Here is a 16,737-nt window from a genome sequence, read left to right as displayed (position 1 = left end):
CTTTCTTTTTATCTTGGTTATGTGCTCAGCACTATTCTCTCTAGATATCCTTAAAAACCAAGGAGGTCCCCACTTGGGTAACAGAGGGGAGTATCTGCAGCCCAGTGAGGAGGGGACCCCATTTCCTGCCTCCCTCCCTGCATTCCTTAGGGCGGACTCTACACAGCTCAGCAACACAATGATTTCTACAGACCTGGGGTGTCCGTTCACTCCCCATTAATAAATTAATGTCATGATCACTTCCATACTAAACACTTCTTTTGGTGGAGGCCCATAAAATCTCCAAGAAAGCAAACCAGCAGAGGTAAATCCTCGTAAAGAGAAGGAAGAGTACAAAAAAAAAGCATGGGCTGGAACACGACAGAACCTAGGATCCATCCTACTGTTTCCTACTGTTTTGAGCTGCCTGGGCTGGGGGTGGGGGGCGGCGTTAGGTAGATGTGTATGGACGGGACACCAATAGAAAGCAGAGGGGTGAATTAGGCAAGGAACCATGCTGCAGGCAAAAGAGAATGGGGTGAGAGCTGTGAGATGCATTGTTCTTAGGGAGTAGTAATAATAAACAAATCACTTTAATACTGAGAGCCATCAAAACAATAAACATGCCTGAGGTGCCAAGAGCAGTTCTGGATGCTGTAGCAGACTGCAAGCCTTTGAATCAAGCTGAGATCTGTGTTCTGTCTAAGCTATGGGAAAAGTGAGTAACCACAAGGATCTGCCTGGGGCCGAGGGAGGCACTGGGCCATGGCCAGTTTTCCTGGCCTACACCGCGGATAAGGGCTATTATACTTACAATCTTGTGCTCCAAGATTGACTCAACCCAGGCAATGTGGACACAAGACCTGGAGTGGCGGGAATAGAGGGTCTGAGAGGAAAGACCATGTCAGAAGGTCGCTTATGTCTTTGAGATGTTTAACAAGAAACAGCGGGGCTATGGAGGAATCAATCTGAGAACTTCACACTCCTGGTTCTCATTAGAAACCCTACCACTGCCTGTGGAAGTGGCACTTGAAATCACCTTTGAAAGCCAGAACGTTGGACCACAGTGATGGCAGTAACAGCATCGGAAGGCTGGCTGGCCCATCCCCTGGCGGAATGAACATATCTGCATCACCAGTGTGGACCCCAGGCCTAAAGCATCCAGCAATTGACTCCTGCCTGAACTACCAGGTGCAAAAAATGCAAGAAAAAAAATGCAGAATAGGCAATAAGATAATTCATGTAGCCTTCTTTTTTTTAAGCATTTTTATTGGAAAAAAGCAGATTTCCAGAGAAGGAAGACAGAGAGAAAGATCTTTCATCCGATGGTTCACTTCCTAAATGGTTGCTATGGCTGGAACTGAGCCAATCTGAAGCCAGGGAGTTTCTTCTGGGTCTCTGACATGGGTACAGGGTCCCAAGGCCTTGGGTCATCTTCCACTGCTGGATGGAAAGTGGTGCAGCCAGGATACAAACCGGTACTCTTATGGGAGGCCCATTTGGGATGCCGGTGCTTGTAGGCAGAGGATTAGCCAATTGAGCCACTGTGCCAGCCCCTCGGGTGCCTTCTAAAACATCTTTTGGCTCTGATTCTGTTGGAATCATATAGTTTGTGTAAAACCTGTACTTACATTGAAGACACAAAGCCAAGGCCCCCGGGGCTTACGTGCTCAGAGTCACAGCGACTTCAGGGTTCCCAGCAAAGCTAGCCTGCCAGAGGAAATAGTTCAGGCAACTCACTTTTCTCTGTGGCCACTAACACCGCTGGGACTGCTCTCCACCTCCTCCCCCTTTCCTAGCTCCGGGATGATGAATGGAGGTCAGGGCGCTGTCAGCCGAGCACAAACCCTCCCCAGTGAGGCCAGAGGGTCCCCAGGCGAGGTGCCGGTGCGGATTCCCGGACACTGATATCCCGGTTTTCTCCACTACCCATAACCCTATTACTTTTGTGGATGAGCGAGCGTGTGTGTGTGTGTGTGTGTGTGTGTGTGTGTGTGTGTGTGTGTGTGTTGGGGGGGGTAGCTTAATGACAGCAAATTCTGTTTGAATAATTTACCCAAAAGTTTGCAGGACTAAGGATCAGACAGCTGATAGGTGAGTGTCACAACATGGCTTAGTGAGAGGAGATAGGGACACCATCGGTGAAAAGATGGCTCTGAGATGAAACTAAAGAAAAAAAGGGGTTCACAGGCGTCCCTGGGAGTGGAAGATGGGCAGAGGGCAGCGCTATGGAATGGGAAGCAAAATCACGTAGCATAGCGCGGGGCTAAGGTGCAGCTGAAAGTGGGCGAACTGCCCTAGAGTTGGGGGACTTTTTTTTTCCAGCTTCCTTTCCAAGACTTTTTCTTTGCTCCCTTTTGCTCCTCCTCCTCCCCGCCTTCTCGCCACCACCCCCCTTCCCCTCCCAGCGCGGTAATGGGAGGCTCCTAGGCAGGGGAAGCAAAAGAAGGAATTGTTTGCGAGTTCAGTCATCCAAAAAAGCTTCTTCCATATGGAAGGACCGGGTGCGCTGGGCGCGCCGTGCCCTGCCTCGTCCTCCTGCCGCAGCCGCCTCCTCCACCGCAGCCGCCGCGGCGCCCGCTTCCTGCCGCCGCAGGAACCCTGAGCCCCGGGCCGCGGTGTCAGGCGCCGCGCGCGCACACGCGCACTCCCCCGCCGCAGCCACGCGCGCCCGCACGCGCCCTCCCTCCTGGGCTGGCAACTTCTCGGCCGGCCGCTCCTTTGTTGCGCTCCCTGCGGCCGCTCTCCCCCGCGGGTGCTGAGTCCCCGGTGTCACCACTGTGCGTGTCGCGCGTCCGTGCGGAGCTCGGTGGCTCTCCCCGCGCCCACCACGCCAACCCCCGGAACCCGGACTGGTCTGTCTCAGGCTAAGACTGCACCAGAGGTGAGTCACGTCGCTCAAGTTTGTTTCCTTTTCATTAAAAAAAAAAGTTGTTTATTTGTTGGTTTGGGTAGGGGGAGGAGGGCCGCAAGCCGGGAGAAGCCCGGGGGGCGTCTGGAGGGCGGCGGCTGCGGGGCGTGCGGTAGCTGGGGGACGCGCGGCGGCGGGAGCGGGTCCGAGCCCTTGGCCGACCGGCTCGCTCGGGGTAGCGGCTGCGGCCGAGGCCAGGGCCCCGCATCCCGTTCCGTGGCCGTGCAGTCTGGCGGGGCCCTGGCTGTTTGGCACCCCCGCCCCGCGCGGTTCCCGGAAGCTTCTGGGGATGGAAGAAGGGCCCGAGCAGCCTCCCCAACTTCTCCCGAAGATTGACACCCAGCGCCCCGCGGCTCCTCCGCAGGCGCGGGAGTTGGCAAACACCGAACCGCTGGACGGCGCTTTTGGCCTCTTCGGGGCTGTGGGTCATCGGGCTTGGCGTTTTTAAAGGAAAACGCTCAGCTGAGGGACCTCGCGCCCCGGGAGCTATGAAGCCCGGGCGAAGCTGCGCTCGATGAGGGGGCGAGGCCGAATCGAGCGTCCGGAGGCGTCGGTGCGGCTGGGGCGGCGGTGAGAGGGAGCGCGCGGGGTGAGTGTGAGCGCCAGCGTGACTTTGGGTTTCTCTCGCGCTCTTGAAGTTTGCGTGTGGCTGTGAGAAGGCGGGGAAGTGAATCTGGGACGAGTGGGAAGGGGCTATGGCGCGGGCTGGTGATGGGGGAGAACTTAATGCTGGCTTTTTCTAGGGGTCAGCCCGCCTGGCTTTGCAGGTGCGCCCAGTTAATTTGGTTCTTCAGATGATTGGAGCATTTCTGAGGGGATGGGCAGCGGGCGCACCTGGGAGGGCCTTCTGGAGCCCTGAGGGTTGGTTTTCTTGAGTTTTGTTTAAGGCCTGGGATGACAGTGGCTGGTACTTGAAACCGAGTCCTCCTACCAAGATGTGGCAATAGAGCTAAGAATACCAAAACCGCACACCAACAGTCCCAAACAGGCACTTTGAGGGTGTGGTGGGGTGTTGTGCCCATCCCCCCTCCCCATTCCTTCTCTGCAAATTCAAATAGGTTCTCCTAGTTTTCTGACCTGGAGTTGCCTCCTTGCATGGCTTGGGTGTACTGATGGCAGGCGCTGGTGCCACCCCAAGCCCCCCTCCCCCGCCTTGGTTGTCCAGAACTTTGCCAACACTGACCGTTTGCTTCATATGAGTTTTAAAATTCTCAAATGTGCAGATATTTCTGATTTATTTTACCTCTGGGCCTTAAACATGCAGCCCAGCTCAGTAGGGTTTTTTTTTTTTTTCCATCCTTTCGCTGCAGCCAATAAATCCATGTCTGTTTTCTCAAGGGTAATATGGAAAATATTAGAACACAGTCTTGCTGGTCAGAGTGAGAGGGGGGCTGGAGTGTTCATACAGCTCAGCAACCTGTTTTCTGAGCGTCAGGGAATGGGAGACTAAGAGTGGGGCCGTTTTGAGGTGTGTAGCAGGTTTCCCAGGAACATTTCTGAGGTCTTATAATTGGCACTTTTTAATGGTCCTATAATTGAAACCCAGAAGGTTCCCATGGTGATCTTGAAGCACCTTGGAGTCAGTGGGACAGAGGCAGGAGGCCAGCAGCGGGTGCAGTTGCGATTTTCCTGCCAGATGAGTTTTGGAAATGAATTTATGCAGCGAGATAAAAAGGAAAGGAATCAGCATTGCCTCCTCGTGGCTGCTCGGGGGACACTGCCTGCCTCCTCCACCCCCCTTAGGGATACCTGACTCCAAACTTAGCCCTTCAGCGGTCTAGCGCCTGTCTACATCTGGGGAAGTCCATCTCTGGACTACACTGTCCATCACACCTTTTTAAGGTATCAGAAAAGGACTACAGGAGATGGTCCTTCCCTACCCCCTTGGCTTTATTCGGAAGAGGGGTTGATAGAGGCCAGAGTGGTTGGGTATGGGGAAGACACCCCAAGAGGAGCCTGCCTAGCTGCTAATTAATTGGTCAGCCAACTCATGATAAGGAGTGTGATGTATGCCCGCTTCCCTCCTCCACACCAGTCCAGAGGGTTTTGCTTTCTTTGAAGTGCTTTTTCAAGTGTTTGGGATCTCAGCTCTCTGCTGCAACTCAAGCCTAGGACTGAATAGGAGACTTTATTTGTGAAATAATTCAGTTGACTGCTTCATGAACCCCCAAGGCGTTAAGAATGGCGGGCAGGAGCTGAGCCTGGGATCACTGTGTGTCAGGCACCCCAGGGGGTCTGGGTTCAGATTTCCGCAGTCACTGATATGGTTAGTGAATTAAGGGTTTATCTTTCTGTGTCCTTTCAAAGGATAACAGAAGACTCAAGTGCACCGGATAATTGCCATCTAGTACTTTGTGGCCTCTGAATAAGAGAGTATTAACCTGGAACCAAAAGATATAAAACTCTGGACTTGCCTCTTTCCTATGAACTTCAAACCCCCTTGCTATGTGGGAAAATGTGGGAAAGGGGAAGTAAGAGGTAGGGAGGGAGTCTGTTGGGAGGAGGAGGAAAATGCTGTGCTGCATTTAGGACCGTGTCTTGAACTGCGTAACATCAGCCTCTTCTTTTCGTCTCCCTTCTTGAGTTCAGCAAAGGTTGGTAGTACATCAGACACCAAGGTGGGAGCTCCCTTGCACCAAGAGAGTCCATTTTCTGCGTCAGCATATGTCCATCTGTCTCACTTTTAGTTATCACATAAGCATCTTCTACTAACTTTAAAGTCAGTCACAGTTTTGTACTGTGATGTGGTTTGCCGTTGCTCAGCCATGTGGGTATGTAGTTTTTACTCGATTGTTTATAAGCCCTTGGACAGTTCCAGACTACATCTACATTTTCACCAAAGACTCAGAGAACAGAGAGTGTGGCAACAGTCATCCCATCCTGAGTGGCACCCATATCGAGCTTCCGCATGTAATATTTTCATAATTTATGAAGCTAATTCAGCTATTGGGGTTGGGGAGTAGGACAGGAGAGGGTGTTTGTTTCTAATTTAGAAACCCATGGTCACCAAAAACTTGCCTAGAGCAGATTTTTACCTCCTTGGAGCCCTGGGAGAGGAGAGGTGGCTAGAGGAGAGGTGGTGGGGTACAGGAAGGAAGGTATTGGCTCCACGTCCTCCCCATGAACTCCATTCACACTGTCCCAACCCTCTGACCTGATGTGCCCTTCGCATCCCCGGATTTGCTTTCCTCCATGAGATCGGCCCACTCTCTCCGGCCCTGTCTGTGTCATCCTACCACCTGTACAGCCATTTCTGTTCCTGCTGCTGCATGTTTGGGATGCCCTTGGCAATCACTGCCGAGGCATGGCAGGCCGGTTGCCCCTCTCACCACCCTGTCCTTTCAACATAGGCCCCATCATCAAGTCTCCAGCCAACTTCAAAACAGTCTGAGTTGAAGTTCCAAATTTCTTAACTCTTTCCCGTGTGTCTACATAACTGCTCATGGGAACATTATCTCATGGGAGCCTGACTCATTTGGTGGCTGACCTTCCCTGCTGAGGGTATGCCCTGCCTGTTCCCTTACCAGCCATACCCCTTCCCCCTGAGGACACCGTGTCCTTGGTATGAGGCCTGCTTACACTGTGGTGAAATATTTCCTGAGTACTCATGACAGTGGACTGCAAAGGTGGGTGCAAAGGTGGTGTGGTTCTAGCCAATGTATTCAGGGTTCTTAATTCACTGTTCACTGTAGGTCTGTTTAGGAGCCAAGTAACTGGATCCTGAAGGCGGCCTGTGATCTTAGAAATGTTGTAGTCCCTCTGTTTTCTTATTTATCCAATGGATTAATCAGGGATTGCTGTGGTTTCTAGCAATGCTCCTTCTAATAGCAAATAACTTAGAATCATTTGTTTACTTGGTTGTTCAAAAGATAAGACTTTCTTTTTCCCTCAGTGCCGGAACAGGCTTCCTGGAATTCATGACCCATGAAGTCTTGTCAGCACTGATGCTGTCCAAGGGTAGCAGCGAGGAGGTAGAAGTGAGTGTGGACTTTTGCTCACAGTTCAGAGTGTCTGAGTCAGCCCTTCTTTCACATTTTGCATTACACTTGAAGATGCCATTCCTTATCCTTAAAGATCACAAGAGTCATGTACTGAGTGGAATCTGGATCTGGCTTTAGGTTGCTGCTGATTTGGTTCACACGCTGCCTTAGTCAAAGCCTATGGTGGCCACGTGAACCCCCTTGCACTTGGTCACCTCCCCCAGACATATTGGATATGGACCGATTGCTATTTGCCATGGGATAGGGAGTCTGAGTTTGCCATGAAACAGCCCTGCACAGGTGTGGGTGAGGAAAGCCGAGTGTTTCTGTGTGCCGACCCACTTTCTCTCTCAAAATCCAGAGAGATTCTGCTGCTGCCTCTCCCTGCTCCCTCCTGCACTTTCTGGAATGATCAGAGGAAATCATTTCTCTTTTTTCTAATTGTGAAGTTGGCCTTATCTTCAAAGAAGGCCTTTGATGTGCAGTTTAGGATGATTGGACAACGAGAGAGGAAGTCACAACCAGTAATACATACTCAACTCGGCTGCCAGGGAAAATGTTGAGAAAGTCTCCACTAGTTCTCCTGGTCAGAAACAGGAAAGTACATGATATGGGCAGAGTGAGGCGGACTCATGGCGTGCAGCCGGAGAAGGAGCAGAAGAGTGTTTACTCTGCTCCAAAGACGCGCCTGGACAGATTTGCACTAGATGAGGGTGATGAAGTGTGCAGAGCTTGGAGCCTTCGTGCTGTCAGCAAGCTTTTATTGAGTACTTGCTATGTGCCTGGTATCTGGGGCCTGGGCTGACAGGGGTCCGGACCTAAGCCCACCCCCTCTAGATTTCCTCACTGGAGGGAACCTGGGAGGATAAAGGAGGAGCTTTGTGGAGTTAGGCCCTGGGAGTGGGGCCAGGGGAGCAGCGACTCCCAGAAGGTTGGGCTGAATCTTAAAGGCAGACAAGGGTCTGGCAGTGCTTGACTCTTTTACCTCTGCCCATTGGTATGGTTCACTACTCACAGCCTGTAAACTCATTTCCCCTTAGTGGTTGATGAGCTTTTAAGGAGGCTGGAGATGGGAGATTTCAAGTTTAGGATATTTCTTTTCTTTTTCATGTTAGGAAAGTTAAAACTGGGAGTCTCTCCATTGAAAATAAAATCTCAGAAATCTAGGCTCTAGACATAGTTTTCTTGAAACAAGTTACCCAAGAGTTTCCTGAGGGGCTGGGGGTGAGAAGGGAAGGAACATGATTATTCTTTTCATGTGCATCAGGTCTTAGCTGAGAATATGGGGAACAGGCTTGAAGTCAGCTTTTTAACCTTCTAATCCTGTTTACCCTTTTGTTCTGCTGCCTGCTGCAGGTTTGCCTGACTCCTGAGATCCTTCTCAGAGTAGCAGGTGAGGGGACATTTATTTTAGAGACAGTGCCCAGAAAGTCACCTGGCTGCTAAGACATGAGGTTCACATAGGATGTGAGGGGTGTGTGTCTGCAATGAAGGTGGGGAGGAACCGCTGGCCTTGGATTCCCCCCACCCAGTCTGGGCTGGAATTGGATTCTCCCCCACCTTCCCTGGCTCTGCCAATATTTTTTCAGATTAATCTCCACCAGGTGCCTTTACTAGTCTGAACTTACCCACCATTACAGTCCCAGCCAGTTTATTAGGTATGGGTCACAGTTAATTGGAGAGGAAAATTGGGGGGTTCTGTGTTTATTAGTTTTCTATGAAAGCAGAGACTGTTGTTAATTATTTCACAAATCACGTTCCCCACTGGCCTGTCTTCTGCTTTCTTGTCTCATGACTGTCAGGCCACAGTCTTGCCTCTGACAGAGCTGTGTGTGCAGAAGAGGGACTTCATTGTGCCATCAGTCAGCATTACACCCCCTTTGGCAGGTGGCACCACATAAAGTCACGGTAATTCACAGCTCTTCACCTCTCATGTGTGGTAGTGAAGAAGTTCTAGGAGATCCTGCTGCTTTGTAGGTGAGAGTTCGGTTCTGCTGGCTTTCCCACATTTCCCTCAGAGTGCTTGTGGCCTGCGAGCTGCAATGACCAGGTCAGCACCAGGTCAGGTGCTTGTCAGTGCATAGGCACCTGTTGCCTTCAAGGAGGCTAGAGGGTGGGGCCTGACTTGAGAATGTCTGGACCGTGCGCCTAGCAGCACATTGCACAGGGTGCTGTGACCCGGCAGGGAGCTCAGCTCTCCTCTTTGGGAGAGGAGCAACCAGGTGGCTTTCTAGAGGCAGGTTTCACGGAAGCATCCGTTCTGCTTGCTGCTGACCTACTGTCCTGGTCTTGGGTGTCAGAGAAGAGAATTGAGCAGATTGCCTGGAAAGCAGTACTGTGATAGAATGCGCTTTTATTGTCCTGATGCTACAAATAAAGCCTGTGAATATGTAGGAAGCCTCTTCCCCATGAGGGGTTGCACACAGGAGTAGCAGGTATCCCTCCCTCATGTAATGGTAGGATGTTTATCCTGGCATATCAGCAGGAGAAGCTGAGCCGGCAGGACATTGGGTGGCAGCTGTGGAGTGGGAGCCTAGGCTGAGACCAGTTAGCCCTAGTACCCAACAGGCAGCGCTGCCCACTTCCATATGGTGCCTGCCAGACCAGGCCCGGGGTTAAACACTGCAGCATTACCCCACCAGCCCCCACTTTGTGAAGATGAGCTTTGCTTATCTGCTCTGCAGATAAGAGAGCTGAAGCTTAAATCATTGTAGTGACTTGCTCTGCCCTCACAGTTGGTGGGTGGCTGAGCCAGGATTTTCCTGCCAGTTCTGCTGACTCCAAAACTCAAATTTTGCCAAAGGGGAAAAGGAAAATGCCCAGACAAGCTGTCCCCTGATTGGGAGCCCGCTCAGCATGGAACAGCTATTTCATTTGCAGTTCACAAAGGGTAAGGGGCAGGTTGAGGGGAGGAGGGGGCTTTTGTGAGATTTGAGATGGGGATTGCAACTGGAAGGTTCTGGATGACTTAGCAGCAGTAACAGCTTGAGGAAAGCCTTGTGCCTTTGTTGCCCAGCTGGTGCCAGCCTGGACAGGCAGGGGTGAAAGCCAGCTCCATCTTGGGCTTCATCTCAGAGCATGCCTCCTGACTTGGGCCTCCTTCCGGGCCATTGCGCTGGGCCATTCAGGTCTCAGCACCCACTCTGGCTGTCGGATACCTCCTTTGGCTCCCCAAATTCTGCATGTCTGATCAAGCAGGTCCACTGCACCCTCCTTGGTAGGGTGAGGGGAAGAAGGTGTTTGGCCCAGTAGGTACTTGTTCTGGTCAAGAGATGCCAGGAAACACCCTGGGGAAGGAAGCATTGACTCTGACAGACAGGTAACTGACAGGAGGGGCTAGCTTCCAGGCACATGCTCTCAGGGCAGCCAGCAGCAAGAATTGGACAGGCAGTTACCTGCAGAGGAGCAAAGCAGGGCTCTCCCCATGGGCTGAGGCAGGTGGTGAATTTTTGTGGTGGTTCTTCTTGTTTTTCTTTAATAGACATGGGATGCCTGAAGCCAAGGTGTGTTGGGCATTGAGGGGACCCAGATATAATTGCATGGCTGACCACTTAGGGGATGAAGAAGGTATAGAAGCTCTGTCTTTGCAAGCTGCCTTCACTTGGTGCTGTGAGGGTGCAGTGAAAAGACCCCAGAGGACTGTCTGAGTGGAAGATACTTCTCATCTCAGGAGCCCCAGCTTCTGTGCTCACTCACATTGAGGGAGGAGATAAGAGATTCCAGGGGACTGGCCAGCAGGCAGAACAGGCATCCACTTCCAGGATGTGTTGTGGCTTTTAAGAACAGAAGCCTGAATCAGGGGATCTGGTCCTATGAGTCCATCCCCATTTCTATGCCTTTCAGATGCAATAAATAAATAAACAAAGCTTTGAGGCCAGTGCTGTGGCTCAGTAGCCTAGTCTTCCACCTTGAAGTGTGAGCATCTCTCATGTTTCCAGTTCATGTCCCAGCAGTTCCACTTCTAATCCAGCTGTCCTCTTCTGGCCTTGGAAAGCAGTTCAGTATGACAGGCCTTGGGACCATGCACATGTATGGGAGACCCAGGAGAAGCTCCTGACTTCTGTCTTCAGATTGCCTCAACTCTGGCCATTGTGGCCATTTGGGGAATGAACCAGCAGATGGAAGATCTTTCTGTCTGTCTCTCCTTTCTCTACCTTTCCAATAAAAATAAGTACATCTTTTAGATAAATAAATAAAGTCTTGCAATAAAAATACCGCAATGACTAAGAGATTCTGGTTCACCTTCTTTGAGAGAGGAGGGAGCAGGGGAAGAGAAGAGTTCCTGGGGTAGCTCATGGGCCAGGCAAACGTCTGCTGTGAGTCAAATTAGAAAAGAAATGAGAGGATGGAGAAAGATGCCTGGTGCAGGAGGGGCAGTGTTTCTGAAGCCACGTCCAGGTTAAGGGAGGGTTTATTGGAACCAGGCCAATGTGGGCTGTAAGACTGGCTTTACCAGTCACTAGATGTGTGACCCCGAGCCCATCACCCATATTCCAAGACCCCGTTTTCCTAGAGTTGTTGCAAAGGAGAAGTTGAATAATGCACGCGAAGCCCATGAAATGCATAGGGAACAGTCCATAGAGAGAAGCTGTTGTTCTTAGGAAAGAAGAATGGGGTACAAGTGGGTTGTTGTTGGCGTTAGGCAGCTTGAATGGTGAGTAGGCAGGGAGTCCTGCTGTTGGAGACCTCTTGGGCTGGAGGTATGCAGGGAGCAAGGAAGGAGAGTCTAGGGAGAGAGGGGACAGCATGCAAGGCCATGCCCAGAGGTAATGAAGGGTCTCAGTGCTCAGGCCTGGCCAGTCTCCCTTCTGCTTGCTCCCCGCTCAGTGTGTCGCACTCACCAGTTACTGCCAGAATCACAGTCATCCCTGTGCTTTTCCCAGCTCTCCACCTCCAGTAAAGAACCTTGGCTTTGTGGCTTCTCACCACACTGATCTTCCAGCAAGATTTCTGGTTTTTTTCTTTCATGCTTTCTTTTTTCCCTATGATTTATTTTTATTGGAAAGGCAGATCAGATTTTACAGAGAGAAGGAGAGACAGATCTTTCACCCACTGGTTCACTTCCCAAATGGCTACAGTGGCCAGAGGCAAGCTAAGTTGATCTGAAACCTGAAGCTGAGCCTCTCCGTATCTCCCACTTGGGCTCAGGGTTCCAAGGGGTTAGGCCATGCCCTACTGCTTTCACAGGCCACAAGCAGGGAACTGGAAGGAAAGCTGAGCAGCTGGGACATGAACGGGCGCCTTAAGGGATTCCGATGCCTGCAAGGTGAGGATTTAGCCACTGAACTATCCAGCTGGGTCCCAACAGCATTTCTGATCTGGATTATCCCAGTAGCTACTTGAGGATTCTCTTTGCATCAGCCTTTCCCTGATGTGCTGGCTCCCTCCCCACTCCTGCAGCACAGTATGTTGCTAACAGACAGTTCAGTGTTACACTGTTCAAACAGAAGTCAGTCACTCCCTCCTTCTGCTCAGAACTCTCCATGTCCATGCAGAGAGATCCCCAAACGCCTTACAGTGCCCTCTGACCCTCCCTCCCCCACTCCACTGGTGCATAAGCTTCTGTGTGGCTGCTCAGACTCCTGAGTCCACTGTTGCCTCAGGGCTGGCACTTGTCCTGCCCTCCTGCTCTCATTCAGACTTTGCATCAAGCCCCTGCTCTGCTGTTGCCTTAACAGCCACCACTCATTACTAAGTAGCATGCCCACCACATCCTATTTATAACAACCACTTTCATACATTTACCTCATTTTAGGTGTTAAAAGTCATTTAGATGATTTAAAGTCTCCAGGTTACTTAGAAATACTGTGCTATTAAAGAAGGCTATTTCAAGATGTGGGAAAATGGATTATTTTAGTATGCGAACATTCTGAAATCCATGCATATCTTTTTGATCATCCATATCTCCCCTGAACTTAATGCAGACTCCCTGTACAAGGAACATGAACATCTATGGACCTCAGTGTATCTGCAGATTATGGTAGCTGAAAGGGATGCAGGAACCAGTTCCCCACAAGCTACAAATGAACTGATGTAAGAATTGCACCCTGGGGGTGTGTTATGTTTGGGGGATCATAGATGAGGAGGTGCTGATTGTTTTGATACTGTGAGTGTTGCATACAGAAAAGTTGGAGAGGGCATAGACAAAGAGCCCAGGCCTCTCTGTCCACACAGTGATTGACTTCCAGGATGTCCGTGGCTATGCCGGTTGTTCCACTGTGAGCGGGGACTTAGGGAAAGAGGCTTGGCCTACCCCTTCTTCATCACTGACACCTGCTTTGTGCCCAGCGCTTTGCATAGCCTAGCTGGGAAATGCAGAAAAGCCAAACTTGTCTCACGTGTTTGCAGTGAGGTTGTTCATCTGGGAGTCCATAAGGGTGCCTGGCTTTCCGCTTTCCCACTGTCCTCCTGTAGCAAACTGACAAGAACTGGAGTTCTGTGGAATCAATCTTGGAACCACAGACCAGGAGTGTGGGATGAACCTGAGAATGGTGCGGGGCCTGTTCTTGCAGACCAGCAGACCGTGGCAATAAGGAATAATATCTCTCAGTACATCAGACTGTAGCCTACTTATTTCTAACTTGGTTCTCAATCTCTAAGTGGAGGGAGAATAAACATAGGAATTAAGAGGCCAGTGGGGTGCTGACAGCAGAGATGGAAAATACCCCACCAGATGGAAAATACCCCACCAGATCCCAACATGTGAGCATCTCGGGGCGCTGGGGGAAGGCATTCAGTGCTACCTACTCTACCTGTTTTTCTTTTAAATTAGTAGCCATTTGGGATAATTTTAGATTTACAGAAAAAGATTTAGCGGAAAGGATGGAGAGTTTCAGTTACATGTGGATGAATTTCCATTTTGCTCAACCCTGCTCATTTCCCCTGTAATTGTTATCCTGTGTCAATAGTACAATTTTGTTAATATTGACATATTATTATTAAACAACGTCCTTAGGTTCAGAGTCAAAGTTGTACCTTTTCTGGGTTTTGACACGTTTGATGATGTGGAGCCACTGTGATAGTGGCCTCCTGAGTAAGAGATTCCCTGCCTAAATAAACCCCTGCCTGTTCATCTCTGCTGCCCTTCCCCCAAGTCCCTGGCAAGCACTGATCGTTTAACTGTCTCTATAGTTTTATCTTTTCCAAAATGTCATAGAGTTGGAATCACACATGCTGTAGCCTTTTGATGTGGGTGCGTCTTTCACTTGGCAGCCTCCTTCACTTTTGAACATTAACTTTTCCTCCCTCTCGCGCTCCAAGTACTCATCAGCTGAAGTCAGAGGGCTGGAAAAGAGGGGGGCCCGTCCCCAAACCCAAGTGTTGACCCAGCTGACCAGGGCCCTGCAGATCTGCACAATGGTCCCTTAGCATCTTTCCCTGATGTGCCTGGCTGTCATGCTACTGGAGTTTAACCCAAGCCGGTCAGCTGTCAGGAGCTGCCTGTGTTTGGATTGCACATCTGGGTGTATCAGCAGTGCAGCTCATCTCACCCCCAGTCCTAAAGAGAAAGGAGAGATACAGCTGTTTGTTTGACTTGCTCTGGAGCTGCAGACAAGCTGGGGAAGTGAGTATTCCCTGGGCCGGCAGCTCTCCTGCTCACCCATACCCAGTGGTAGGCCACTGGTCCCTCAGCCTGGGGAGTGTGGGCTCTGGATCCCATTCGGGGACCAGGGCTGTACGGAGCCTGGGAGTGACTGGGCGCTGAGGCCCTTTCGCTGGTCCTTAAGACAGAACACCAATCAGAGGAATGAGAGTGAGGACGTTTTCTCTAGCCTTGAGAACCAGATTTCCTTAGGAAGTTGGAGAGAGGGGCGGGACCCCAATATTTAGGCCAACAGGCTCTCTGGGGCACAGGTGATGAAAATAGGTTTGCTAAGGGAAGCAAGAGTTAGCTCCTCTAACACTGCTCAAAACTCTGTACCACTTTTAGGTTAAGGGAAAATCTTTTTGAATGGGAGATCTCATAGGCATTTTTGTTTGTTTGTTTTTAAGGAAGTGGGAGGACCAGATAGATTTCCAACCCTGGGGAGAAGGGATAGCCTACTGGCGAAATCCTTGTTGTGCATGCCTGAGATCCCTTGCCTTGCACACCTGGGATGCCATATAGACACTGGTTTGTGTCTCGGCTGTTCCAGTTCCCATCAGCTCCCTGCCTGGCTTGGGAGAGCAGTTAAGGATGGCCCAAAGCCTTGGAACCCTGTGTCCACGTGATAGACCTGGAAGAAATTCCTGGCTCCTGGCTTTGGATTGGCTCAGCTCCATCCATTGCAGCCACTTGGGGAGAGTGAGCCAGCAGATGGAAGATCTTTGTCTGTCCTTCTATCTGTAAATCTAACTTTCCAGAAAAAAAAATCCTTTTTAATAAAGTTAGGGTCTGATGCTGTGGGCTAGTGGTTAAAGTCCTTGCCTTGTACACACTGGGATCCCATATGGGCGCTGGTTCATGTCCTGGCTGCTCCACTTCCCTTCTAGCTCCCTGCTTTTGGCCTGCAAAAGCATTAGAAGATGGCCCAAAACTTTGGGACCTTGTACTGATTGGGAGACCCAGAAAAGGTTCCTGGCTCCTGGCTTTGGATTGGCTCAGCTCCAGCCATTGCAGCCATTTGGAGAGTGAATCAGTGGACAAAAGATCTTTCTCTCTGTCTCTCCTTTCTATAAATCTAACTTTCCAGTAAAAATAAGTAAATCTTAAAAAAAATTGCATTGAGGCCACAGCTTCCGTGGCTTCATCATGTTGGATAATCAGAGCTGAGGCCAGCTGAGATCTTCTTACATACAAGGCTGCGTGCGAGGTGTGTCCGTGCAGGGCACAGCAGAAGTAAGACTTGCTGAACACCTGGAGGGTCGTCTTTGAACTCTGTTCTGGAGACCCAGGTCTGGACGGATGTATGGTTCCCTTCACTTGGCTTCCCTCTAGGCCACAGCCTTGCAGGTGACTCAGAGACCTCTACCTAGCTGTCCTCACTCTTAAGTAGACTAATAAACTCTTGCCCAAGTTGTCCCTGAAACTGTCAGCACCATGTCAGTGGAGTAATTGCGGCTCTTGTCAGTGCTTCCTGAGTCTCTTCCTTGCTTTTCTTGGTCATTATGGGGTCAGGGTAGAGCCTCTGGGCCCTGGTTGTCTTCTGAGTGTAGCTGGAAATTGGGGAGAGTATCAGTGATAATTGACCACACAAGCTTGAACCCTTGCCCCAGGTGGCTCAGAGAGCAGAGCTTGGAGCACTGTGGGAAGCTTTTGAGTGAGGAGGGACTCGTTTGCTTTAGTGAATCCAGCCTTCATCCTATGTGTGTTCCACTGGCAGGTGCAGTGAGACCTAGGGCAAGGACCCTAGACAGGCTTCTGAAGCTCCTTGCTAGCCAGTGTGTCTATGAGCAGGGAGCACCCTGAGCTGAAAGAGAAATACATGACCTGATGAAGCACTTTTGGTGTGTATTTATTTCACTTTGGGATATAGGAGTAAAACAAGTTTCAGAAAACTGAGTTTATAAATATATAGTGATATATTTGAAACACCCATCATACCTGGGGCTAGCATTGGTGCAGCTGGTAAAATCACCATCTGTATTAGCCTATCACATGAGCATCAGTTCAGTACCTGTCTGCTCCACTTCTGATCCACTTCCCTGCTAATGCACACTGGAAGGCAGCAGAAGATGGTCCAAGTGTTTGGGTCCCGGCCACCCACAATGGGAGTCCCAGGTAAAGCTCCTGGTTTCTGGCTTGAGCTGGACTCAGTCCTGGCTATTGTGGCCATTTGGGCAAGTGAATCAGTGAATGGCAGGTATTTTCTCTCTCTCTCTCTCTCTCTCTCTCTCTCTTTGTCTCTACCATTCAAATAAATAATTTTTTTAAAACTTATTTTTAGC

General features: G+C 50.5%; 1 protein-coding gene across 1 annotated transcript in view; it reads left to right on the top strand.

Moving 5' to 3' along the window:
• The first annotated feature begins 2,719 nt into the window (after positions 1-2,719).
• BOC (BOC cell adhesion associated, oncogene regulated) overlaps positions 2,720-16,737 on the top strand; it is a 76,054-nt gene continuing 62,036 nt past the window's right edge. The window contains exon 1 of the mRNA XM_040980476.1: positions 2,720-2,863. The gene's annotated coding sequence lies outside the window, so the exon portion shown is untranslated. The remainder of the gene's footprint in view (positions 2,864-16,737) is intronic.

This window comes from Ochotona curzoniae, unplaced genomic scaffold, assembly GCF_017591425.1.
Source record: "Ochotona curzoniae isolate NIBS_2020 unplaced genomic scaffold, NIBS_Ocur_1.0 contig_3498, whole genome shotgun sequence".
In the NCBI taxonomy this organism is placed as follows: Eukaryota; Metazoa; Chordata; class Mammalia; order Lagomorpha; family Ochotonidae; genus Ochotona; species Ochotona curzoniae.
Note: the sequence above shows the minus strand (reverse complement) of the source record. Positions and strands in the feature narration are given on the sequence as shown.